The sequence below is a fragment of the Erpetoichthys calabaricus genome, assembly GCF_900747795.2.
Source record: "Erpetoichthys calabaricus chromosome 1 unlocalized genomic scaffold, fErpCal1.3 SUPER_1_unloc_24, whole genome shotgun sequence".
NCBI lineage: Eukaryota > Metazoa > Chordata > Cladistia > Polypteriformes > Polypteridae > Erpetoichthys > Erpetoichthys calabaricus.
The window spans coordinates 105,449-129,928 of NW_026261590.1; the positions used below are offsets into that span (position 1 = coordinate 105,449).

At 41.3% G+C, this 24,480-nt stretch overlaps 1 protein-coding gene across 6 annotated transcripts in view; it reads left to right on the forward strand.

Annotated features, from left to right (window-relative positions):
- The first annotated feature begins 11,801 nt into the window (after positions 1–11,801).
- Positions 11,802–24,480, forward strand: part of LOC114645172 (NACHT, LRR and PYD domains-containing protein 3-like) — a 92,798-nt gene continuing 80,119 nt past the window's right edge. For all 6 annotated transcript variants that reach the window (XM_051921786.1, XM_051921787.1, XM_051921790.1 and 3 more), the window contains exon 1: positions 11,802–11,948. The gene's annotated coding sequence lies outside the window, so the exon portion shown is untranslated. The remainder of the gene's footprint in view (positions 11,949–24,480) is intronic.

Here is a 24,480-nt window from a genome sequence, read left to right on the forward strand (position 1 = left end):
AATATCTACTTGGATATTCTTGTGAGCTCCGCTGCATTCTAACCACGCCCACTTCGTGACGCGCCTTGTTCTGAATTGTGCGGCGTCTACTTACTGAACTAAACAAGTCTGAAGTACAAAGCATCGAGGAGAGGCGGTCAGACACTTTGTGCTAAAAGTTTAATCTTTAACAAAACAACTGCTTTTTCTCTGATTTTCATATTAATTTCCATATTAAGTAAATCCAAATTCAAAAAATATATATACAAAACAAAAAAAAAACCGGAGGGTGTGTTCCAACTACAGAGGGATCACACTCCTCAGCCTCCCTGGAAAAGTCTATTCGGGGGTTCTGAGAGGAGGGTCCGTCAGATAGTCAAACCTCATATTCAGGAGGAACAGTGTGGTTTTCGACCTGGTCGCTGAACAGTGGACCAGCTCTACACTCTTAGCAGAGTCCTGGAGGGTGCATGGGAGTTCACCCAACAAGTCTACATGTGTTTTGTGGACTTGGAAAAGGCATTCGACTGTGTCCCTCAGGGAATCTTGTGGGGGGTGCTCCGGGAGTATGGGGTACTGGACCCCCTGAAAAGGGCTGTTCGGTCCCTGTACAACCGGTGTCAGAGCTTGGTCCGCATTGCCAGCAGTAAGTCGAACCCATTTCCAGTGAGAGTTGGACTCTGCCTGAGCTGCCCTTTGTCACCGATTCTGTTCATAACTTTTATGGACAGAATTTCTAGGCGCAGCCAAGGTGTTGAGGGGGTCCGGTTTGGTGGACTCAGGATTGGGTTACTGCTTTTTGCAGATGATGTTGTCCTGTTTGCTTCATCAGGCCGTGATCTTCAGCTCTCTCTGGATCGGTTCGCAGCTGAGTGTGAAGTGGCTGGGATGGGAATCAGCACCTCCAAATCCGAGACCATGGTCCTCAGCCGAAAAACGGTGGAATGCCCTCTCAGGGTTGGGAGCGAGATCCTGCCCCAAGTGGAGGAGTTCAAGTATCTCAGGATCTTGTTCACAAGTGAGGGAAGAATGGAGTGTGAGATCGACAGGTGGATCGGTGCGGCGTCCACAGTGATGCGGGCTCTGCATCGGTCTGTCGTGGTGAAAAAGGAGCTGAGCCGCAAGGCAAAGCTCTCAATTTACCAGTCGATCTATGTTCCTACCCTCACCTATGGTCATGAGCTATGGGTAGTGACCGAAAGAACGAGATCGCGAATACAAGCGGCTGAAATGAGTTTCCTCCGCAGGGTGTCTGGGCTCTCCCTTAACGATAAGGTGAGAAGCTCAGTCATCCGGGAGGGGCTCAGAGTAGAGCCGCTGCTCCTCTGCATTGAGAGGAGTCAGATGAGGTGGCTCGGGCATCTGATCAGCATGCCTCCTGGACGCCTCCCTGGTGAGGTGTTCCGGGCATGTCTAACTGGGAGGAGGCCCCGGGGAAGACCCAGGACACGCTGGAGGGACTATGTCTCCTGGCTGGCCTGGGAACGCCTCGGGATTCTCCCGAAAGAGCTAGAAAAAGTGGCTGGGGAGAGGGAAGTCTGGGCATCTCTGCTCAAGCTGCTGCCCCCACGACCCAATCTCAGATATGCAGAAGAGGATGGATGGATGGACAAAAAAAAAAAAAAAAAATAAGAATAAGAATTTCTCATAAAATGCAAGGAGGAACCATATTTTCACAATGGAAATTTATGTATTTATTGTACAACTATGAAAGATACATGAACTGTAGCCCCACACTTAAAAATAAAGGTGCCAAAGTGATTCTTCTGAGCGATGCTGTAAAGGAGAATCATTTTTAGTTTTCAAATCCATATGAAGGTTCTGGAAAGAAATTTTTATTTAGATCCATAAATTATTTATTTAAGGAGCCTCTGCAAAAAGCTAAATATATCATTTGAAGAAATACATATCTATCTATCTATCTATCTATCTATCTATCTATCTATCTATCTATCTATCTATCTATCTATCTATCTATCTATCTATCTATCTATCTATCTATCTATCTATCTATCTATCTATCTATCTATCTATCTAACAGTGCCTTTCCACTCTATATATCTATCACACAAGCTCTATTAATAATTGTAAATAGATGGAGTAGATACATGGAATCCCAATGGCTTCCTGATTTTAAAAGGTCTCTCCCTTCATCCAGTAACCACAGGCTCAGTTCAGGTTTTCTTGACCTCTCAATGTCCTGTTAGGTAGCCTGATGTTCTGTTTTGGCCTCACAGGGGCCTTTTTAAAGCTTAAAGAGCCCACTTGATATGTAAAAGAATGAAATGGTTCTTGGTCGAGCAGTGCTCTATGAGGAACCAAACAACCCTGGTAAAGTTCCATTATTATTATTTTAAGAGTGCCCAGTACTATTAGTAAATCTTTTATTAGATATTCCAGTCTCCTTTGTACACAAGGTGTAATGCTGGGGTGGTCAGAAAATAAAATGTCCACCTTATGAGAAGGATTTAGGAGTCTTGGTGGACTCGACTCTCAAATGCCAGATGGTATTCAGGAGCCATTAAGAAGGCTAACAGAATGTCAGGTTATATAGCGCCTTGATATGTGGAGTACAAGTCCCAGGAGGTTCTGCTCCAGCTTTATAACACACTGGTGAGACCTCATCTGGAGTCCTGTGCACAACATGGTTATTCAATTACAAATTCATTTGGGTCAGATTTTCAAACCAAGAAATTTAGCTGGACTAGACATTTTCAGTGGCCAGTAAACAACAGACAAATTTTAAAACAACACAAATGAAGGTGCTGAAAAACAAGTCATGATTATTCATTGTTACCCTTTTAAATTTGGTCAGATCTGACACAGGCACATCAAAAAGTGCATAAAAATCAATTAAAACGCTACAATAGAACAGAATATGAAGTAGTAGCGATACTGTTCTTTTAATCAGATTTTGAAATTAAAAAATAGAAACATTTTGCTCACATCTGACCAAGGCATATCTCAAGAGTTCATAAAAATAAAAAAGTGCACAATATTCGCAATAAAATTTGTTTCCCTTTTGAAATAAAATAAATATTTTGGTCATATATGTCCCAGGCACATCACAAAGTGTATATAACAGATTAGACAAGCACTACCACTGCTCTCAAAGCTCTCAGCGGACAAAGCCATGACAAGTAATAACAGCGACTAACACACGTGAACACAACGACTAATGCACTCTGAGGGGACACACAGGAGGTTGTCCATGATCAGACAAACAAACGGTTCTGTGGCAGCACCAAACAAACGCAGCTCCTCCGTTGACTCTGTTGATTAAATAGGCTCTAGTGATGGGCCGCTCTATACTCAGGTTTCGAGACTGTGTCGAGCTTTCGAAGCACTGGAGATCGAAGCGCCGCTTCGAGGCTTGCTTCAAATGCGCCCGTCACGTGATTTGAGTCACACTTGCGTAATGACGTCATTGATATCTGCGCAGTCAGCAGTCGATTTGGTAATTCACTAGTCTGTTAAAGCGCTTTGGCTCAAAGCGTAAAAGCAGTTGTTCTTGCTACAGCGATAAGGTTCGCTAACCCGAGATCAAATCCTAATTTAGGCTCGCATATGTTGAAATAAGGATTTTGTATAAAACAGTTAAGTAGTACTTGTCTGAAAGTTAACAAATATATTTTGGAGACATTATGAACGATTTACATGGGGCACCTTTTTCCTTGGTGTGGAATCGTGTCCACCTAGAATCTGTAACAAATTAATGAGCATATTTTGCGTAAGGTAGCACGTATTATAACAATCCAGAATCTACTCTACGCCATGTCGATCATATCAGAGAGGCTAAGAAACGCTTCACTAAAGCCGACGTGGTCATTACACCAGTATATGCGCAAGACACTCTCATTAAACGTTTTTACTATTCAGTGATTCCCAGATCTGTAGCTGATTTGTATTACTGATTTCCAAAAAGCAATGTGTGTAAAAGCGTGTGCTGCATAACTAATCACAACTGTCTTCTGCAATTTTAGGAAAGCTTCGGGAGTTCTGCGTTAATGAGACAAAAACGTTGTAAAGAAACTTTGCGAATTCATCCAGAGGTGAACATAAAGATCACTCAAGTACTGACAAGAAGGAGCAGCTGGATAAGCACATCTGGAGCCAAACTTTCAAAAAAGCACCTGACTTTGTCAGTAACATCCTTTCCTTCTGAATGCATCTTATCAAAGGCTGCGCCGGGGGGTAAATAAGTAATCTTACAAACTGCAGCTCAACGGAGTAAATCATTGATGTAAATAAAATTATTGAAAGACTAAGCTTTTGTCGTTTCTGTATTCTTAAACCATCTTCCAGTCCCAAAATCCCCCGCAGTCACTGTCACATTTAACGTTCCCTGCTCCTCACCTGTCGTGTTACCCAAAGTATCAACATTCAGTTTCATTCAAGGCTTTACCGTCCTTCCTTTCATAGACATAAAATAAGACACACATTCCCTCTACATACGTGTCCAATAATAATAGTAAACTGGCAGGAACGAGAAAAAGCACAAGATGGGAATATTCATGACAAGAGCCTCGGCATCAGGGTGAGGATGTGCCTTGTCACCCATTACGTGAGCTCGTCTGCCACCCTTCTGGGGCAATTGCAATGGAGAATACCGACAATGTACACCTTCAGAAGTGGAATAAATCGACTGTCTAAGTAGAACATTTCAGATAAACTATGAATTTTGTTAATCATAAACAATGCAACATAACTATTATATGTGTTGTTACTTTTTATTTATTCTCACCAAACGTTACATATCTACATGGGAAATGAACATGGGTAATATGTTTATAATCATTCTCACTAAAATACACTGTCAAAATATATTAATGAGCAAACTGAGACACATTGGCCTTTAGGAAATATCAAAAAGTGTATGCGCTGTCATTTAGGACAGAATGCATTGTTAACGTCACGCACTCTCTACTGACGCGATGTCACGAAAAAAAAGAAACAGCACAGTCCATGCAAACTCATCGCCTCCTTGGTTTTTGACCTTATGATTGTCAACATCAAATCAATAAAGTCATTTTAAGAAGATGACAAGTCTGCTATAGTCAGTTCAATGAACGCTTCTTTTTAAAAAATTGATTATACCGAATATAAATCAGAATCTCAATGATGCGGGACTCGCGAGTAGTAACGAATATGACACTGAGAAATTGTAATTCCTAATAACGGGAACAAGTAAAAACTACGATTTCTTAAAACGGACACTGTAAATGTAGGCATTTCAATAAATAATTTAGGAGACTTGTGTGTGCATTTCAATACCAATTTAAGAACTACGTAGGCTACCTGTTGTACTATAAACGCTACCTCAAGCAGCACTTAACAGTAAATAGTCTAACAGGACAATGACTGACTGTACGAAGATGCTGCGCCGCTACAATAAAGGTTCACACTGTCATTCTGCATGTTTAGAAGGCGCTGATTGGCTGAAACTGTTTATAGCAAATTGTCTTAAATTGGTAGTGCCGTATAGCAATCAGAAACGAAAAGACACATTTAGGCATGGTGGACGGTAGTTTGTTTTTCTACAATACAAATTCAGTACGATACTAGGGTCTCCAAACACACAAATATGAAGCTTATTACGGTTTACAGTGAAACTCTTTACATACACAATATAATTAGGGACGTGTGCCCCCTGCCCGTCTACTGCGGCCCAATCTTCCCTCGACAGCTCGATTCGCTCACTATCCGTCCAAGCTGAAAATATTGTTAAATGGAGGAATGGAAAAAAACCTTTAACAAGTGGAGGATCGACGACGCGAACCGCTGGTGTTTTTACTGAGAAACAGTTGCGATACCATTGAGCCACCTAATCAGGATAATCAACGAGCTTCGCACAACTGAACTACTACTACTGTTCTTACTGCGGCGGATGTGGAAATATGTTGTTTGACATATGCACGTTAAATTGGTTTAATTGACACGAGAGTATCATTGTTGTATTCTCCTAATGAAGACAAAAAAATTATATTTATAGATGTATACTATATGACGTACGGTTTTGAACAAAATTAAGTGTTCCATAAAAAGGTTGCACAATTTACCTAATCTTTTTATATATATAAAGTTGATATATGACAATATATCTTTGACACTATGTATCAGACAAAGGAAATCACAGCAAACCACAAGAACAATAATTACTTCTCAGCAACTACCTGAATTGTAGTTTAACTATATTAAGTGAAGTGTGTAATGTCAATACGAATTACAAAATATAACTAGAGAGTTAAGTGTCAGATAGACTCTCAAAATATAGAGGTCAATGCCTTTGAGTGTGCTGAGGCTTCACAAAGATTCAGTAACCATGTCTGCTCGAGACTTCGAAGCCCTATCATGATCCAATCTCTGTACTATGCATGTCTGAGGCTTCAAATCTGCTCGAGGCTTTCGAAGCCTCAGTTACCCCAGTGCGCATGTCTGAGGCTTCGAATCTGCTCGACGCTTCGAAGCCTCAGTTAACCCAGTGCGCATGTCCGAGGCTTCGAATCTGCTCGACGCTTCGAAGCCTCAGTTAACCCAGTGCGCATGTCTGAGAATTCGGCGCCACGTCATGAACTCAGTACTACGCATGTCTGAGGCTTCAAATCCCCGTTTGAAGCCCGTCATGACGCAATCTCAGTAGTACTACGCATGTCTGAGGCTTCAAATCCCCGTTTGAAGCCCGTCATGACGCAATCTCAGTAGTACTACGCATGTCTGAGGCTTCGAATCTGTTCGAGGCTTTGAAGCCTCAGTTAACCTAGTGCACATGTCAGAGGCTTCGGTGTCCCGTCACGACCTCAGTACTCAGCATGTCTGAGGCTTCGGCACCCCATCAGGATGCAATCTCAGTACTACGCATGTCTGCTCATTGCTTCGAACTGCAATGCATGGGGGCAGGACATTTTCATTCCTCATGTCAGCTTACTGCTTTGACCCGAGAGTTAGGAAGTTATATTAATTACATTACACTGCATATTCCACCACCAGGTTACAAAATTTCAACAGAGTTGTGATTGGTGAAACAAATCTTTCTGGATCATCAACACAACTGAAATTATTGTGCAGTACATTACTTAGTGTCAAAATATAAAATGACAAATTTTGCATATTAAAATGCTGACTATTAGAATGTATAAGAACAGCTGTACTAATATGGTTCAAAACACTTCCTTCACCATAATACTCTGGCTGTTCTCATAAATATTCCAGTCTCTGTGTTGCACTGCCTCACTTCTATAGTGAACAGTGTTACGCGTGTATTCACTGAATATAGAAATCAACATATATATGATTGTACCGCTACTTCGCGGTTCACTTTTCGCAGATTCACGACTTCGCGGGTTTTTAAATACAAGTGATTGCCCGCCTATCGCGGAAGTTATGTTCCAGACCCATCAGCAACAGGAGAAAATCTGCGATATAGAAAGACCATATAAATAAACATTTTTATAGTTTAAGCCTTAAAATACCCATCCCACATGCTTTAAACACATGTAAACTTATAAAACACACTTTGTTAACACATATGATATGTGAATGTCGGGCTAAGGATATGAATAACATCTCACTATTATAAAACATTTTAACTTCACGCAAGACAAGACAGTGAGACAGGAAAATTGGTGATGTACAGGCTTTAAAATTATTGACACGCAGAGCGACAAGCAGTCATTTTGGCAGAAGCAGCACAAAGTCCATTTCTGCTCAGCGTGAGTTCAGCTGCCCCCCTTCACAAAGCGAGTGCAGACACATTGACGTCTGATCGCTGCGTGCAGTGTGCAGTGTTGGTCTGCGGTGTTTAAGAATGTAGAAAGTGTTTAAGAGCATAGGAAGTGTTTATAAGAGCGTGGGAAAGGTTAACAAGAGAGTGAGAAAGGTTTATAAGAGTGTGGGAAGGGTTTATAAAGCCTTAAAATATGTTTAAATAATAAAATAAATATAGGTCGCTACTTCACAGATTTTCACCTATCGCGGGTGGGGGGGGGGGCTCTGGAACGTAACCCCCGCGATAGGTGAGGGATTACTGTATATATATATATATATGTATATATATATTTGCAGCTGGAGATCCACAAAGGGAGAAAAAATGTATCATGTATCATAAAGTAGTTTTTATTCCTGAGCTTTCAACCCCTGCCAGGGGTCTTCATCAGAGGATAATGCTTAGACTTGCAAGAATCAAAGGCAATATATAGCAAAACATTATGTGGATGGGGGGGTGGCTAAATCAGTGTGATGGGGGGGGGGGGTATTGGGTGTACAGTTTATTTATTATGAACGTGTTCTTCTTCTGTGTCCTCACAGGTGGCGCAATGGTAGTGCTTCTGCTTTGCAGTAAGGAGACTGTGGAAGATTGTGGGTTTGCTTCCCGGTTCCTCCCTGTGTGGATAGCGCTTTGAGTACTGAGAAAAGCGCTATATAAATGTAATGAATTATTATTAAGTTTACATATGCTGGATTTACGTCCAAGTATCTGTTGATGGCGTTCTCATTTGATAACCAAGATTCGGCCAGCTCTCTGTCACTTTTAGTACTGGCCTTAAATTTGACTTGTCCAAGTTAAATGTATGTCCTGTTGATTTAGTATGCGTGTAGATCAATGAAAGTCAGTCCTTTCTTCTGATGGCGTTGCGATGTTCCTGTATACGTGTTGCGATTCTTTTTGAAGTTTGTCCTATGTATACTGCTGAGCAGGAACTGCGTGGAATACTATAAACTGCGTTTCGTGTTTCTGCTATCGATTTCTTGTTTTTAGCATTAAAGAGGACCGTGCGCAGATTGTTCGTGGGTTTACTTTGGTCAGCGGCTGTTGTATGTAAAGTGCTTTATAAATAAAGTTGACTTGACTTGTGCACTATTCTGACACCTGACTTGGCCAGGATGCCCGCTGTACCTTCTGACACATTGTGGTGATAAGGGAGTGAGTGCCAGGTGGGGTGGGGGTTCTGATTCAGTTCAATTGTTTGCTGAGTTTTTTGGCGTCTTCTGTGTAAGCTCCGATTAATGAATGTTTTTGAGTATCCGTTTGAAGTTAAAAGATGGAAGAGATAGCGTCTCTCATTCATTTTTGTTTCCTTCGTATTACAGTGGGTGTGGACTCTTCTGAATAGAGTTTTAACACAGCTCCGTTTATGAGATACCGGGTGGTTGCTGGTGAAGTGTAATATCTTGTTTGATATTCTATATGTTCTATTTACTGTGTTATATGTTGTTTTTATACTGTTTGCTACGATATCACTGTTTCTGTCCCTTCTCATAAATATTCCTTTTTTTCCTCAGGTTCATTATTACTGCTATAATTACTGCATTAATGTTCAATATGTCTGTCAGTCAGTCAGTCATTGTCCAAACCTGCTATATCTAAACACAGGGTCACGGGGGGTCTGCTGGAGCCATTCCCAGCCAGCACAGAGCGCAAGGCAGGAACAAATCCCCGGCAGCATGCCAGCCCACCGCAGGACACACACATACACCAAGCACACACTAGGGACATGTTAGGATCTCCAATGCACCTCACCTGCATGTCTTTGGACTGTGGGAAGAAACCAGAGAACCCGAAGGAAACCCACGCAAACGCGAGGAAAACATGCAAACACCACGCAGGGAGGAGCCGGGAAATTAACCTGAGTCTCCTTATTGTGAGGCAGCAGTGTGATAAAGATGTATCTAATGAAAATATGTGTCTTGTTTCATGTGTATGATGAAATGGTAGATCTAGCTAACATAGAGGGTTTCATTAGTTGTATTAGCTATATTATGTTACAATATGTAAACTGCAGGTCTTGTACTTTGAACGTTAGGTGATATACGTGTATCAAGTCTTATTTGCGCATGCTTCGAGATAAATGATTAGTATGGGCTGCTCTTACGGTAAACAAGAATAAATGTTTCTGGCAAAGACAGATTTTTTTTGAAATTACTATAAATATGGATAGCTGCCTGCTCTTTGTTTCCAGTGCATTAGTAGATCTTCATTCCGGCGTCTGTATCAATCGATGAAGAGTCTACAGCGTCATCATTAACAAGGCTAACATGGTGTGAAGTAATTGACAGTGCTGATAAAAGTAACACACGACATATCTCAGTGACATTTGGCTTTACCTCCCCTTCATCATCTCACATGCACTTTTAAACAAGCTTCAAGGTGTCGTTTTGAAACATTTGTGCGTCAAAAGCTCATCGATACGATTTCCGACACAATTGCTTCAAACGTGTTGATGCTTCATGAGGCTTCACTCCGCCCATCACTAAATTAAACAACTCTTTATTTTCTCTTCAGCCGTGGGGCACGTCTTCCCCGTGAACCCCACAGGTATAACACAGTCCCAAAGTACCTCTTTAATAGTGTCAGCAATCCTTCCTTTGGCAACACCACTCCTCTCAGGCACCTCGTCCTCTTCCTCCCGATTCTGGCCCTGAGTGGTGGTTGCTGGCCTTTTTTATGGCCCTTCTGGGAGTGCTCTTGGTGCTTGTTCACCTGTACCCAATTGCATTCCCATGTGGGGCCCATGATTAGACCAGCTGGGCTTAACCATCTCTGTCTCGCCCCCTGGTGGCCATCCCAGGTCCCCACAGGGTTGGGAAGAACTCAATCTCCCATGAAACCCTGTGGGAAACTGAGGCATCAACCAGGGAGGCTTCCACCAAGCGTCCCGGGGGAAGGTATTGAGGAGTCCATGGCTGCTCCCCGGAATACAAGTATAAGGGATGTCCGGGCCAGGCATGAACCCTGTCCATCCTCCACACCTGACTTCCTTTCTCCTGTCTTGTATTTTATTTTATTGATTTATTTTGACTCCTCAGATAAAGTTAGTGAATGATCCAAATCTGTATATTCTGAATGTGCCCCACATGCACAAAATGATTAAAGAATTCTGTCAGACGAAAAGATGCTGGTTGTTGCTCGACTTCACATCATTTCAGTGCAGGACGTGAATGAATTTGTCAGCTCAAGATGGCAACGAAGTGGACCAAGAAACAAAATAGCAGAGCTGTGGGTTTGAGTGCATAGAAAGATGTGGCCAAAGAATGCTGAGAGTGATAAGGACGGTTTGGATGCAAAACAGTCGTTAAGAGAATAGAGGAAATACTTCTGAAAAGTTTTTAATTCCATTACACTTTTTGCTAATTATACTTCTCTAGAAATCAGATTGTTGTCACATAAGAGTGAAAAAATGGGAATGGAGCTGCAGTGTGAATGGGGTGTTTTTGGTATCAAACATAAGGTTGTACACGGTGGTTTAACAATGGCACAGTTGTCCTCAGCAACACAGAGGCATTCATGAAAAGGAATAAAATCAGAAAAAAATAACAATAATAATTAATCACAAGTTAGGACACTTCAAGTAGGATGATTATTAATAGTAAAAAAATAACTGTATTGAACCGTGAACACAGCAAACCCAGACCTGTACTGACAGAGTCCTAAGAAATTCTTGGCAATTTATGACTCACTGAAAAATAATAAATTTCAATAAGAAATAAGCTACTTACTGTAGTTTGAACAAAACATGTCACTCATCCCTGCTTTTTAATGTGTGTGCTCAGAAGCAATGAATGGCAGAAAATGGACCCGTGAGGGTAAAGAGGCAGGCGCTGAGTCTCTGTGGCCACCACTCTGTGTGCGTCTGTAATCTGAAGAAAGGCCCACATGCCATTATTGTAATCGTGTCTGTTAGCATCTGTTAGTAAGGAGCACCGGGTGGTAAAGTGAGCCCCCTTGACTGATGAAGACTCGCCAGACAGCATTCCTGTTTATTTATATTGCTTTAATAACAAGACCGCACTTGCTGTTTTGAGACTTTGCTGTAATGTAGAAGAGCAGCCAGAGAGCTGAGAGACAAGCCGAGTCCTGCTGCAGTCTCAGGTTTGGCCTCACAACTGACAACGCCTGCCGAAGTTGAGGGGCCGCAGCGGCATATTGAATAAAGTCATGTCATCAGTTCATGGGACATCAGGGACATAAACAGGTAAGGAGAATAAAACTAATAAACTGCACAGAGTATCTTGTGATATTCTGGTCAAGCAGGACACTGGAGGGGCTGGAGGTGACTTTCAGAATCTCGTACTTGACTGTTGGTAACAAAGATGTTAAATTATACTGAGCTGGCAGAGCAGGACGGAGTTGCTAGGCCTGGAGGTCTTAAACAACATCGACATTCATTTGTTTCTGTAACCCAGTATCACATCTATGTGTGTGCTTTAGAAACAGCAAAAAGAAAAATGAAAGTTATTATAGAGGTAAAATGTAAAAATCCTTGCTCTGTTTGTTAAATGTTAGTGTATGTCGCACGTACACAGCTGAGTGAAATTCTCATTTTCATGTTTCGTCGCTGCTCTCGGCTGCCATGCTCGCTGTTTCTTTATTTTACTGTTTCTTGTCAGCCCTGATAGCAGTGCATTAAGTCTGAGGACTAATGTGTGATAGAAAATTGAATTCTAAATCTCTAACAACTCCAGCATGTTATTGACATCTCCATCAAGTCAGACTGAGTTTTATCTCAGGATTTTCACTTTGTTTACTGCTGCCTATAAATTTAGATTTTATTTTTTCTTGTTTCATTTAAGGAAATTTCTGCTCTTGTATTCTGTGCTGCTAGTTGTTAGGATTTGATTTTATTTTGATTTTCTCCGACCCATTTATGTCTTTTTCAGGCCATATTTTCTTGTTTTTTGGTGTGTTTGTCTGTGTATCGCTGAATAAACTTCTAACCCTTTTAACTTTTTATTTTAAACATATTTAAAGATGTGCCTTTGAAAAGTGTTCACCTTTTGGCAGGTTTCACATTTTCTTGTTATACAACATTGGATCACAGAGGATTTAATTGGGCTTTTTTAGCAAACATTACCATTTTATGTGATTCTCGTAATTGTGACAGCCATATTGGTTACGGTTATGATGTTATTGCTACCATGTGACATCATTTAATGGCCTTCTTTAAGATGGCGGCCCAGTGTGCCCTCTCTCCTAGGTTAGGGATACATTGCTATGTGCTTCTTGTTTGATTTGGCAAAGATTTTGTGATGAAAACAAACTTCTCTTCTGTTAGGGCTTGTTAGATCAGTTGCATTTTGACACGTTTTTCAGATTTTTGACTGAGAATCTTTAGTTTTGCTTTGAAATCTGCAAGCAGATCATTGGCCTTCCAGGGGATTGGTGCAGAGGTCACTTGTAGTTTGTCCTCAGTTGTCTGTTCATGTTGGACAGATTGGCCTTTATTGAGTCAAAGTCAGCAGAGAATCATCAAATTGTAACAAATCTACATAAGTAAAAGTGTGGTATTTTATTTTTATTTCTCTGCACCACTTTCTGAATAACTTGAACCCTGATAAATTCTATTGCATACGTTGCAAGATCCATCTTGCCATGTCAGGGCCACCAGAACACATCCTGTGATTGAATGGCATGTTTAAAAATAAATATTGTTTTACAGTTAAAAAAGGGAAAATGAGAGGCGGAGGAAGGCTTACAACTCAACTGACATCTTGAATTAATCCTGAGGGCAGATTGTCAGATACCACAGGCGGTGGGCTAACTGGAGCAGTTATACTGGTGGGCCTTGAGGAAAGATCTATCTTACCTGCGTTGACATTGTGTATTTAATTCATTTGGGTTCAGTTTGTTTTGCATATTTTGATCTTCTGTATTTTCAGGGACTGGATTTCTGATGTAATAAAGAGGAGGGTTGATGTTCTTGGTTTGTGTTACGTGTTCCTGTGGCTTTATGTGTTGTGATTCATGTGTGTGGGGTTTTGTAAAGTATGTGTTGTGTATTGTGATACGTGATTTTTAAAACTCCTGTATGGTATGGTATTTGGCCCTAGTGTGTGCTTGGTGTGTTTGTGTGTGTCCTGTGGTGGGTTGGCACCCTGCCCGGGATTGTTTCCTGCCTTGTGCCCTGTGTTGGCTGGGATTGGCTCCAGCAGACCCCCACGACCCTGTGTTCGGATTCAGCGGGTTGGAGAATGGATGGATGGATGTATGGTATTTCGTGATTTAGCTGAGTAAACTCTGCTTGAATAAAAGTGTTTTACAATTAATTGTGAGTTGGCTACACAAACACCACGTGTTTCATGTTAACTCAAGGTGGGCCTCGGCAATCTATGATTAGATAGATAGATAGATAGATAGATAGATAGATAGATAGATAGATAGATAGATAGATAGATAGATAGATAGATAGATAGATAGATAGATAGATAGATAGATAGATAGATAGATAGATAGATAGATAGATAGATACTTTATTAATCCCAAGGGGAAATTCACATACTCCAGCAGCACCTTACTGATACAAAAAAAGACGCATACTTTGATTATGTGAGCACCGTAATTGATAACATCAATCAGAACTCAGAGGAGAGAGCAACATCAGCTTTAAGATGGCTTTAAGCGTGATGTAGTGTATGTATGGTGTATTAGGGGACAGCTGTGAAAAAATGAAGAGTTTATTTAATTGTCATAAAACAGAAGAATAAGCAACAGAGACAATGGCAGTCTTTTCAGTAGTTGATTAGGAAATAATTTTTGATAAATAGTAACACAAATTGGAAACACGAAAGAGGACACAAGGCCATCCAGCTCAATGCCTGAGTACATTACAGGTCTGAATTTGTGCACTGCATAATTAAATATTAATGGCATTATTCACATAAAAAATGTAAACCTATTAATTTATGACCATCTTACTTGAAACACTTAAAACATGTAAGTATTCAATAGCAACATGAATATAAATTATATACAAGAATAAACAGCAGAATTCCTAGAATAAACATGCAAACATATTTTGTGCATTTAGCAATCTAAGAAAGCTGCAGCTTCGTGTGAGCGGTGCGATGTCTCAGTGCCACTCCTGTGGAGGAGTTTACTGTCATCAGAAGGTCAGCCTGGATGATACAACTGGCCATTCACGTCAGTGTCATTTTCAAGGACAGACCTGTGCACTGATGCTATGAATGATTTGTATTTTACATCATCGGCCTCTAGCTCAGTAGTACTGTTATTCACACACGAGTGCAGACCATTGTCATGGGTACAACTTTGGAAGAATGCACTGTATAGAGTTTCACTTACCAAAAAGTCAACAAAAAAAGTCAAATTGATGGTAAGATTTTGCACAGCAGTCACAGGATCAGCTCCAGTGAGTTGTCTTTGTAATGTTTGTCTCCATCTAATCACATAGAAAGTTGTATTTTTTTTTTTTTTAATTCCAAGAGGTCTGTGTTGTCCTTTTTCTCTTTGCTGCAGACAGTCTGAGCTCCTCACTTAATGGACTTTCAAGGAATAAACACACCTTGGATGATCCCACAAGGGTTTTGAAAGCAACCCACCCTTTTAGGCCTTTAATGTAATCACAAACATCTTTGTGAAAATCAGCACCATGAGTGCCAGACCTGACTTGACGATTGTTATAACGAGTGTTTCTGTTTAATGGCGTATCCTCAATTGCAGAACATTTTCTTTTGTTTTAATATTTTACTATTGGACTATTATAAAAATAATAAAGAGTTCAAATGTATTTATTTATTGAAGTACATGCAGGGCGGCACGGTGGCGCAGTGGGTAGCGCTGCTGCCTCGCAGTGAGGAGACCTGGGTTCGCTTCCCGAGTCCTCCCTGCGTGGAGTTTGCATGTTCTCCCCGTGTCTGCGTGGGTTTCCTTCGGGCGCTCCGGTTTCCTCCCACAGTCCAAAGACATGCAGGTTAGGTGGATTGGCGATTCTAAATTGGCCCTAGTGTGTGCTTGGTGTGTGCTTGGTGTGTTTGTGTGTGTCCTGCGGTGGGTTGGCACTCTGCCCGGGATTGGTTCCCTGCTTTGTGCCCTGTGTTGGCTGGGATTGGCTCCAGCGGACCCCCGTGACCCTGTGTTCGGATTCAGCGGGTTGGAAAATGGATGGGTGGATGGACTATTATAAAAATAATAAAGAGTTCAAATGTATTTAATTATTGAAGTACATGCAGGGTGGCACGGTGGCGCAGTGGTAGCGCTGCTGCCTCGCAGTGAGGAGACCCGGGTTCGCTTCCAGGGTCCTCCCTGTGTGGAGTTTGCATGTTCTCCCCGTGTCTGCGTGGGTTTCCTCCGGGTGCTCCGGTTTCCTCCCACAGTCCAAAGACATGCAGGTTAGGTGGATTGGTGATTCTAAATTGGCCCTAGTGTGTGCTTGGTGTGTGCTTGGTGTGTTTGTGTGTGTCCTGCGGTGGGTTGGCACCCTGCCCAGGATTGTTTCGTGCCCTGTGTTGGCTGGGATTGGCTCCAGCAGACCCCCGTGACCCTGTGTTCAGATTCAGCGGGTTAGAAAATGGATGGATGGATGGAAGTACATGCAATTGTATCTATGTTACTTTTATTATTTTACAAATACTATCATGACAAGGGGCTTTCTTTCTAACCCTCTTTTGTGCTGAATGTTTAAAATACAACAGCAGGAGCCCACCAGGGTTGGTTCTGTAAGGTCTTTAAGTGTGACATTCTTTTCTTGGACATTACACATCTCTGAACTACTCTGACTTAGAATTGGTACTCTTTATATATATATATATATATATATATATACTAGCCATGTGCACCCAACTACGTTGCGCGTGTTAAAATTGTCTGTGAAGGGCTCCCTGTTTAAACGTGGCTGCCAGTCGTGAACTGGGCCCTTCGTCGCACAGCATTATGATTTTTTATAAGGGAAACAAAATTACAAAACAAAACCCTTGGACATTGATTCGATAGGAACGGCCTACTCGAAATCACTGTCCGAATAGTAATTATGTGGTGGTGGAGGAGCATTTCTGCTTCTCTCTGTTCACAGTCCGTCTCGTTTTCACGACGCTGTCGTTTCCTCTCACGATCTCTTCTCAACTTTTCTCCAATCTCGCAGGTTGCTTTGTGGCAATCCAAAGAGTAAGGCAATTTACACGGAGCAATGTTTATAAAAGGGGGACACATAGGTATCCAGGCTCTTTAAAGCATAAATAGGGATCACTTCACTGACATGTGAGCAAGCCAGGGTACATCTATGAGACGTGCAGCACTCCCCGGCTACAATGTAACAATAATAATTTCTGGAACGTGCTGTTACGTTGTCATTCATCTTACCGACTGTCTTTCTTTCATTCATATGTTATGTAGGCACGTACCTTTTATCTTCGGCAATCTCATTCTCTAACCAGGCCTCAGAAGCTAACCAGCGTAACACTGTCCACCACCCCTTTCGTTATTCCGACACATTGTTGACATCCGTGAGTAACAACAACGTACTAAACTGGAAGGTGGTCTACACATGGGTGGAATTCGCGGACAAACAAAGATCAAGATCCAAATGAAGATTATAAATAAAGATTAGATCATTTAAAGCACAACAATTTGTTTAGTTGGAATGTCTGTGTTTTGAGGTGTGACTGGAATACTACAGTCTTCAGTAGTATAAGCCTGGAGGAGATTCTTAATGCAATGCCTATATTTTAGCTGTCTCTCTACTGCCATCTAGTGCTTCTTCTTCTAATTCATTCGCGGACAAACAAAGATCAAGATCCAAATAAAGATTATATATAGAGATATATATATACAGTATATAATGATGTTAATATGGAACACACACCTTTTTTTTACTTTTTTAAAATTTTCTTTTGTCTTTCACTTACAAAAAAATGGCAATAGGAACAAATGCTGTAATAATTTAAATGTGATATTTATTGTAATTTTTCAATAAACGGTAGAGTTTTTAATGTAGTCTTCCCACTTGGTAACGAATGGCAGATTAATAATTTAATCAATAGTGAGAATGCAGCAACATTAGATATGTTAAAAAAAACCTCCATTAACATCAAGAAAAAGATGGAAATGAATGACAATTTAAAAGGTGCTCATTTTTAATCAATAGTTTAGGCTGAGGATTTATTATTGTGTAGTGAACATGTAAGATTAATTTATACAAGAATTCCACTAAATTAGATAGCTTAGAAAGAACAAACAAAAAAAGGAAACTTTTTACATGAGGTTCTCTTTCTCATTGGATGGGACTTTTGTGAACTTCATGACTTTACGCTGAACTTCACTTTTACGCTGGCACGTGCCAGGCTAAGGGTTGACACTTCATTTTCTTGGTTATCAAGCGTGACTTGCATTAATTTTTTTTGGTGGAACCCATACCAGCTCAGATTAGTGTCTTGATGTAAATGTGGCTTATGTGCTAAATGTTCTTCATGGAATAATAATCCATCCATCCATTTTCCAACCCACTTTATCCTAACTACAGGGTCACGGGGGGCTGCTGAAGCCAATCCCAGCCAACACAGGGCACAAGGCAGGAACCAATCCCGGGCAGGGTGCCAACCCACCGCAGGGAATAATAATAATGTTACATTTATAGAGCGCCTTTCACAAACCCAAGGTCACTTTACATACAGAGTACATTAAAAAAAAAATACACAGAAGGCAGAAGTTTGTAGAAGAGGAAAGTTTTCTGAATACTCTGGTTTGGCATTTTATATTTCATTAGTGGGTTGTGTGGATTATTGTAGAACCATTGCATGACGATGCACCAGTTCATTGTGAGAAGGGTTTTTGCACATGAAGCTAGTTCTCTGTACTCTGTGCTTGATATTTAGAGAAACAAAATGAAGTCTTTACTTTATGGTAGACTACTTAGCAGTGCATTCATAGATCAAGAAATCCTGAACTTGGCCCGTGATATGAAACACAGCAAGAGTCCTTTTAATTGGTGTTTCACAAGGCTGTTACCATCTGTTCATGGCTATTTACTGCATGGAGCAGATTATAGATTGTGAGATTTGCCCGGACACCACCAGTCAGAAACCACATCTTTATAAAATCACACGTTTATTAATCACAATAAACACAGTCCCAAAACACCACACAATGCACAAAGCAATAATCACCCCAATAAAGTCCTTTCTCTCTCAGTCCTTGGCCGCCTATCTCCTCCTGGGAGCTTCATCCTACTCCCACTCCCGACTCTGGCTCTCCGACTGTTGGAAGGCGGCCCCTTTTATTCCTGCCCGGATGTGCTCCAGGTGTCTAATGACGTCCTTCCTGGTGTGGCGGAAGTGCTGCCCTTTGACCTGGAAGCACTTCAGGTGTCCCTGGCAGGTTCCTCTTGCCGAGTGTGGCGGAAGTAACTATTTCCGAGTCCTATGAGGCTTGAGACACCCCCTGGTGGTGGCCACGGGTCCCAACAGGCCAGAAGTTCTTTGTTCTTCTCTCGTAGTCATCTCCTGCTCCAGGGCCATTGCCCCGTTGTGGCCCGGAAGCTATTCCTGCCACCTTCCAGTCCTTTTAGGCATCCCAGCCAGGTAATGACCCCGGCAATCTGCCACAAGATGTAATAAATAAAGTTCTTTCTGGAACCTTCATGTGGAAGGGCCTTTTGGGAGCCAAAATTGATTCCCCTTTGGCATTGCCCTGAAAAACAACTCTGGGCCCTTCATTTTTGAGAGTGTAGAGTGGTGTTTTTGTGTGGTGCGTTGTTGGGGTTTTGTGTAAAAGACAACTGAGTCAAGTGTCATTGTGAATTGTCATTTGTGGTATATGATAAACTGCTTTAGGAATATATGTGCTTGGGTAATAAATAATGGGAGTTGGACGTTTTCTTTTTTTTTTTTTTTTGTGGAATGATTTTCTTTTTACTTTTTTCACCATTGTGAAGCACTAGGATGGAAATGACGAACATAATCACTGGAATTTCTTCCTTGTGAATAAAGAGGAAGCCACATTAGGATGTTAATCCAAGAATTGATGATTGTAACCTTGCTGTCTCGCTGTAATTTAAAGTTTAGGTATTAAAATAAATATTTTTCAACAAAACACAAAAAGATTAAAAATAAATGCTGGGAATGCAGATGTCATCATGTGTTGTAAAGAAGCAGACGAGAGAATCTGAGCCATAGACAGCCGAAATGTCGAGCTCAAACAAGTCCACCAAGACGCATATCTGGCCTTGGTATTTGACACAAGAGGTGGTTGTCAAACAGCCATCATGGAACTGATGCAGGATTGAGAAATGGAAGAAAGTGGGAGGAGGTACAAATGGTCAAAGACTGTCAAGAAAACGTAACTGTAAGTTACATAAGATAGGAGTCCAAACAGTGCTGATGTATGCAGATGCAATTTGGGCCATCAAAAAAAAGTAGGAGCTGCTCATCAGGGGCCTCATGTATAACGCCGTGCGTAGAAATCACACTATAACATGGCGTAAGCACAAAAGTGGGAATGTGCGTATGCACAGAAAAATCCAGATGCAGGAATCTGTGCGCACGCAAACTTTCACTTTCTTCCACTACATAAATCCCGATCAGCGTGAAAAGTAACGCACGTGCACGCGCCTTCTGTCCCGCCCCAACTCCTCCCAGAATTACGCCTCTTTGAATATGCAAATCAATATAAATAACCTTCTGTGAAAAGACAATGGGAAAAGCACAGGGGAAAATATAAGAATTTCAGAGAATACCAAGTGGAGGCAAAGGAAAAACGTACTATTTGTTGGTTTAAACAGTGGTATAATCATCAAAAGAAAGCTGAACGAGTGACATAGTGTTGGAGAAACTCGAAAGCTCAAGTTCACAAAGTTGCACAGTACCTGAAATAAAAAAGAAGTTGTCACATATCAAAGTCGGCATGAAAAAGCGACTCATGGCGGACCGTCTGAGTGTCATATGAAAGCTTATTAGGGTACAGAGAATAAAAATAGGCACACAGTGGGAAAAAAAGCACGAAATGTCAACTTTAATCTTGAAATTTCCACTTTAATCACATAGTTTATTTTGTCATTAAAGTAGAACATCGTAAACTTCATCTTAAAATCATTTATTTTACTAGTTTCTCAAATCCCATCACAACTAAAGTAGGACGTTAAATGCTTTGTTCTGTGTTTGATCTTCTATGTGCTCTATGTGTGTGAATCACTACGTGCTTCTGTTCTTTCTCTTTCTCCGACAGGACACAGAATCCATTACATTCGTGATATTACAGCTCTCTGAATAATTAAAATACTGAGATGTATACGTGGTATCTTTTTCATGATGATAGGAATAAAAGCGTGTTATTAAACATGGGAACACAGTGGCGCAGTGCTTGTTCATATCTCATGCAAGAGGCTTGCTGCGCCATGCGCAACCTTCAATGAAATGCTTTATTACAGAAGTACTGTCTCTTTCAAACATACTAACCTCCAATTCCTGTCCTAACTTTTCTTTCTCCAAATACCCAATCGCCACACAATCATCTCTGTAATAGACGTTAAGCCATCTGTATGCTTAGAACGCCGATTCTTCAAAACTTTTAAGGAACATTGAAATATCTTCGTAGTACATGTTTAATTATTCTATCCATCTATCCTTCCAGTGTAGTGTCAGCACCAGTAATAATACAGCGCAAGGCAGGAGCTATCCATGAACTAGCTAGCGCTGCGGCACCGTGTCTTCACATGTTTAATTATTAACAATACAGATTATTTAAATGAAGTTAAAGTTTTATCTGTATACTATAAACAACATATTTTGCTGCATTTCATCTTAAAAATGGTATCGTCATCATACGCGCTTTATAAAGTGGCGCAGGTTGTGCAATATTATAACTGTAGTGCAAGTTTACAGTTCTACAAGGAGCTTGATGGACAACGCTAAAGCAGTTATGGTATTTGGAATACTATGGCTATTCCCTGGCCCATTATATTGCTGCAGGTTAATTACAATCAGATGCATTACACTAATAAACAATATGCAGTTAATTTAAGTGTATTTATAAAGCTGCGTCAGGAATCCACATTACTAACCGAGAATGCTAAACCGGATGGACGCAGGGACATCCGGCCATGGGCCGTAGCCGCAAAAAGACGTACTGCGCAGGCGCCCCAAGAAATGAGGTGCCGCGAGAGGCGGCAAAGACCACAGAAAAAAGGAGTCAAACGCAGGCGATGCACACAGCGCCGCACGAAAGCCATTGCACATGAAACTAGCACACAAAAAAAAAAGAACCCGCTTGCGCCCCACAAATCCCACACCCACCTCCAAGCACCAACCCCCCCCCCCCCCCCCCCCCTACAAGCAGCGGTCGGGACACCCACAAAGAGGGAGGAGGATTCAACAAGCCCCTGGCACACAAAAAGAAAGAAGACGCTCGCGCCCCACCAATCCAACCACCCCCCCCCAGCAACACCCCCCCCCCCCCCCCCAGATGCTGGCAAAGCACACAGCGACGCACGAAATCCATTGCAAACGAAACGGGACGCACACAAAGAGGAGGATTCAACAAGCTCCTACCACACCAAAAAAAAGAAGCCGTGACCGCCACACCAAGCCCATTAGAGACGAAACGGGACAGACTACGGACATGGCACACGAAACGTTCACAACAACGACGATTCAGACCCACAAACACACTAACATCAATAAGAAGTGACACCCAATGCCCCATTTCTAAAGGAACCGTCCGCAGACACCTGCTAAACGATTGAGCCACTTAGCTGACAACGCGTTCAATAATGAGTCCACTATTGAGGAAAATTCATTGGGATTAATAAATGTCATTTGCAATCATTGTCATTCACTTAACTTCCCTGAAGAAACAACTGGCAATACAAGTAAGGAATTTACACGTTGTTCTCAAATGGGTCAAATTAGACTGCCTCCTTTACATTCATATCCTGCATATCTACAGAAGCTTCTAACTAACGATGTGCCTGAAAGTAAAAACTTTATGAACTGCATTAGATCCTACAATAGTTCATTTGCTTTTGCATTTACCGGAGTAAATATCAGGCTACCAAAAGGCAATGGCCCATACTGCTTTCGCATATGTGGACAAATATTGCATCGCATTGGAACAGTGCACCCTGAAACAAATCAACAACGCAAATATGCACAAATCTACACACAAAGCCCCATTTTTAAATGAACCATCCGTATTAAACATACGTCATCTCAACACGTTCACACTATGCAGCATAGGTGGATCTCATTACAATAAGGCACTATTAACCGTTCAACCGCAGTAAAGGCTCCATATTAACAGTGAGTGCGATCCTCCTTATTACTTATCCATATTTATCACGCTCAAGAACAAACAAGTCATACATTCACGATCACGGGTACAAAACGATACGGCTCGAATAACGGAACCAAACACAATTCACACTATGCAGCATAGGTGGATCTCAATACAATGAGGCACTATTAACCGTTCAACCGCAGAAAAGGCTCCATATTAACAGTGAGTGCGATCCTCCTTATTACTTATCCATATTTCTAACGCTGAAGAACAAACAATTCATGAATTCACGATCACGGGTACAAACCGATACGGCTCGAGTAACGGGACCAAACACACGAACCCGCATGAAAAAAACAATACACGTCGGCTCCAACCCGCTTCTGAAACTCTGGAAGAAAAAATGTCTCGGCTCCAAAAACGCAAAGCTCAACTAACACAGTTACAGAAACGAACCCAAATGGACAGACACACTGAACGTGGACGCATGCAGCACGCGTCTCACAGTACTGCATCGAAACAGGCACGGTTTCAAAACGAAACACCTCCCGTCTCAGACATACAGAAATGGCAGCAAAAGGACAAAATAAATAAATGCAGTACAAGCAGGCAAGGCTCCAAAAAGAGAAAGCTCAACTGACCGACATACAAAAACGGGCAAGGCTCAATACAAACAATGCACGCCGTAAACTACAACGGGCTTCTCACACCTCACAGGCAAATCGATTACAGCTCCAAAACAACACGTCCCAAATACTGGACATACAACGACGCGCCTCTCAAACGGCACAAGCTCATATCCTGAATATCTACAGAAGCTTCTAACTAACGATGCACCTGAAAGTTCAATCTTTATGAACTGCATTAGATCCTACAAATCGATATCCACTATGAACATTAACAGTGGCACTGCACATGACATCCGTCTTGCAAAACTGTTAATTATTGATGAATGTACAATGGCATCCACTCACTTACTCAACACCATTCATAAACTTCTACAAACGTTTATGAATAATAATCTTCCCTTTGGAGGAAAGGTACTTTTATTACGAAGAGATTTTAGACAGTGCTTAGCTATTGTTCCACATTCCATGCGCTCAGCTATTGTTCAGTGCACCTTAAAATACGCAGAGAATTGGCATTGCTTTCAAAAGATACAGTTAGTACAAAACATGCGATGTCCACATCCAGATCATAACAATTGTTTATTACAACTGGGAGATGGTAAACTCACCAATACAGATAGACTTCACCCAGATATTATTACAATTCCTCATAGACCAAATGCCCCTTTTAACACAACGCACTATATTATGTACAAAAAATATTAATGTGGAAAACATAAATACCCAAGTCATTCCATTACTTCCTGGAGAGACACAACTCTTTCTAAGCTCTGACAAACTTGACTCTGATCACGACAATAACCATCTTCATTGACCTTACAAGTTCTGACCTGGAATTACCTTTTACACTTAAACGGCGTGTACAAAGAAATTTTC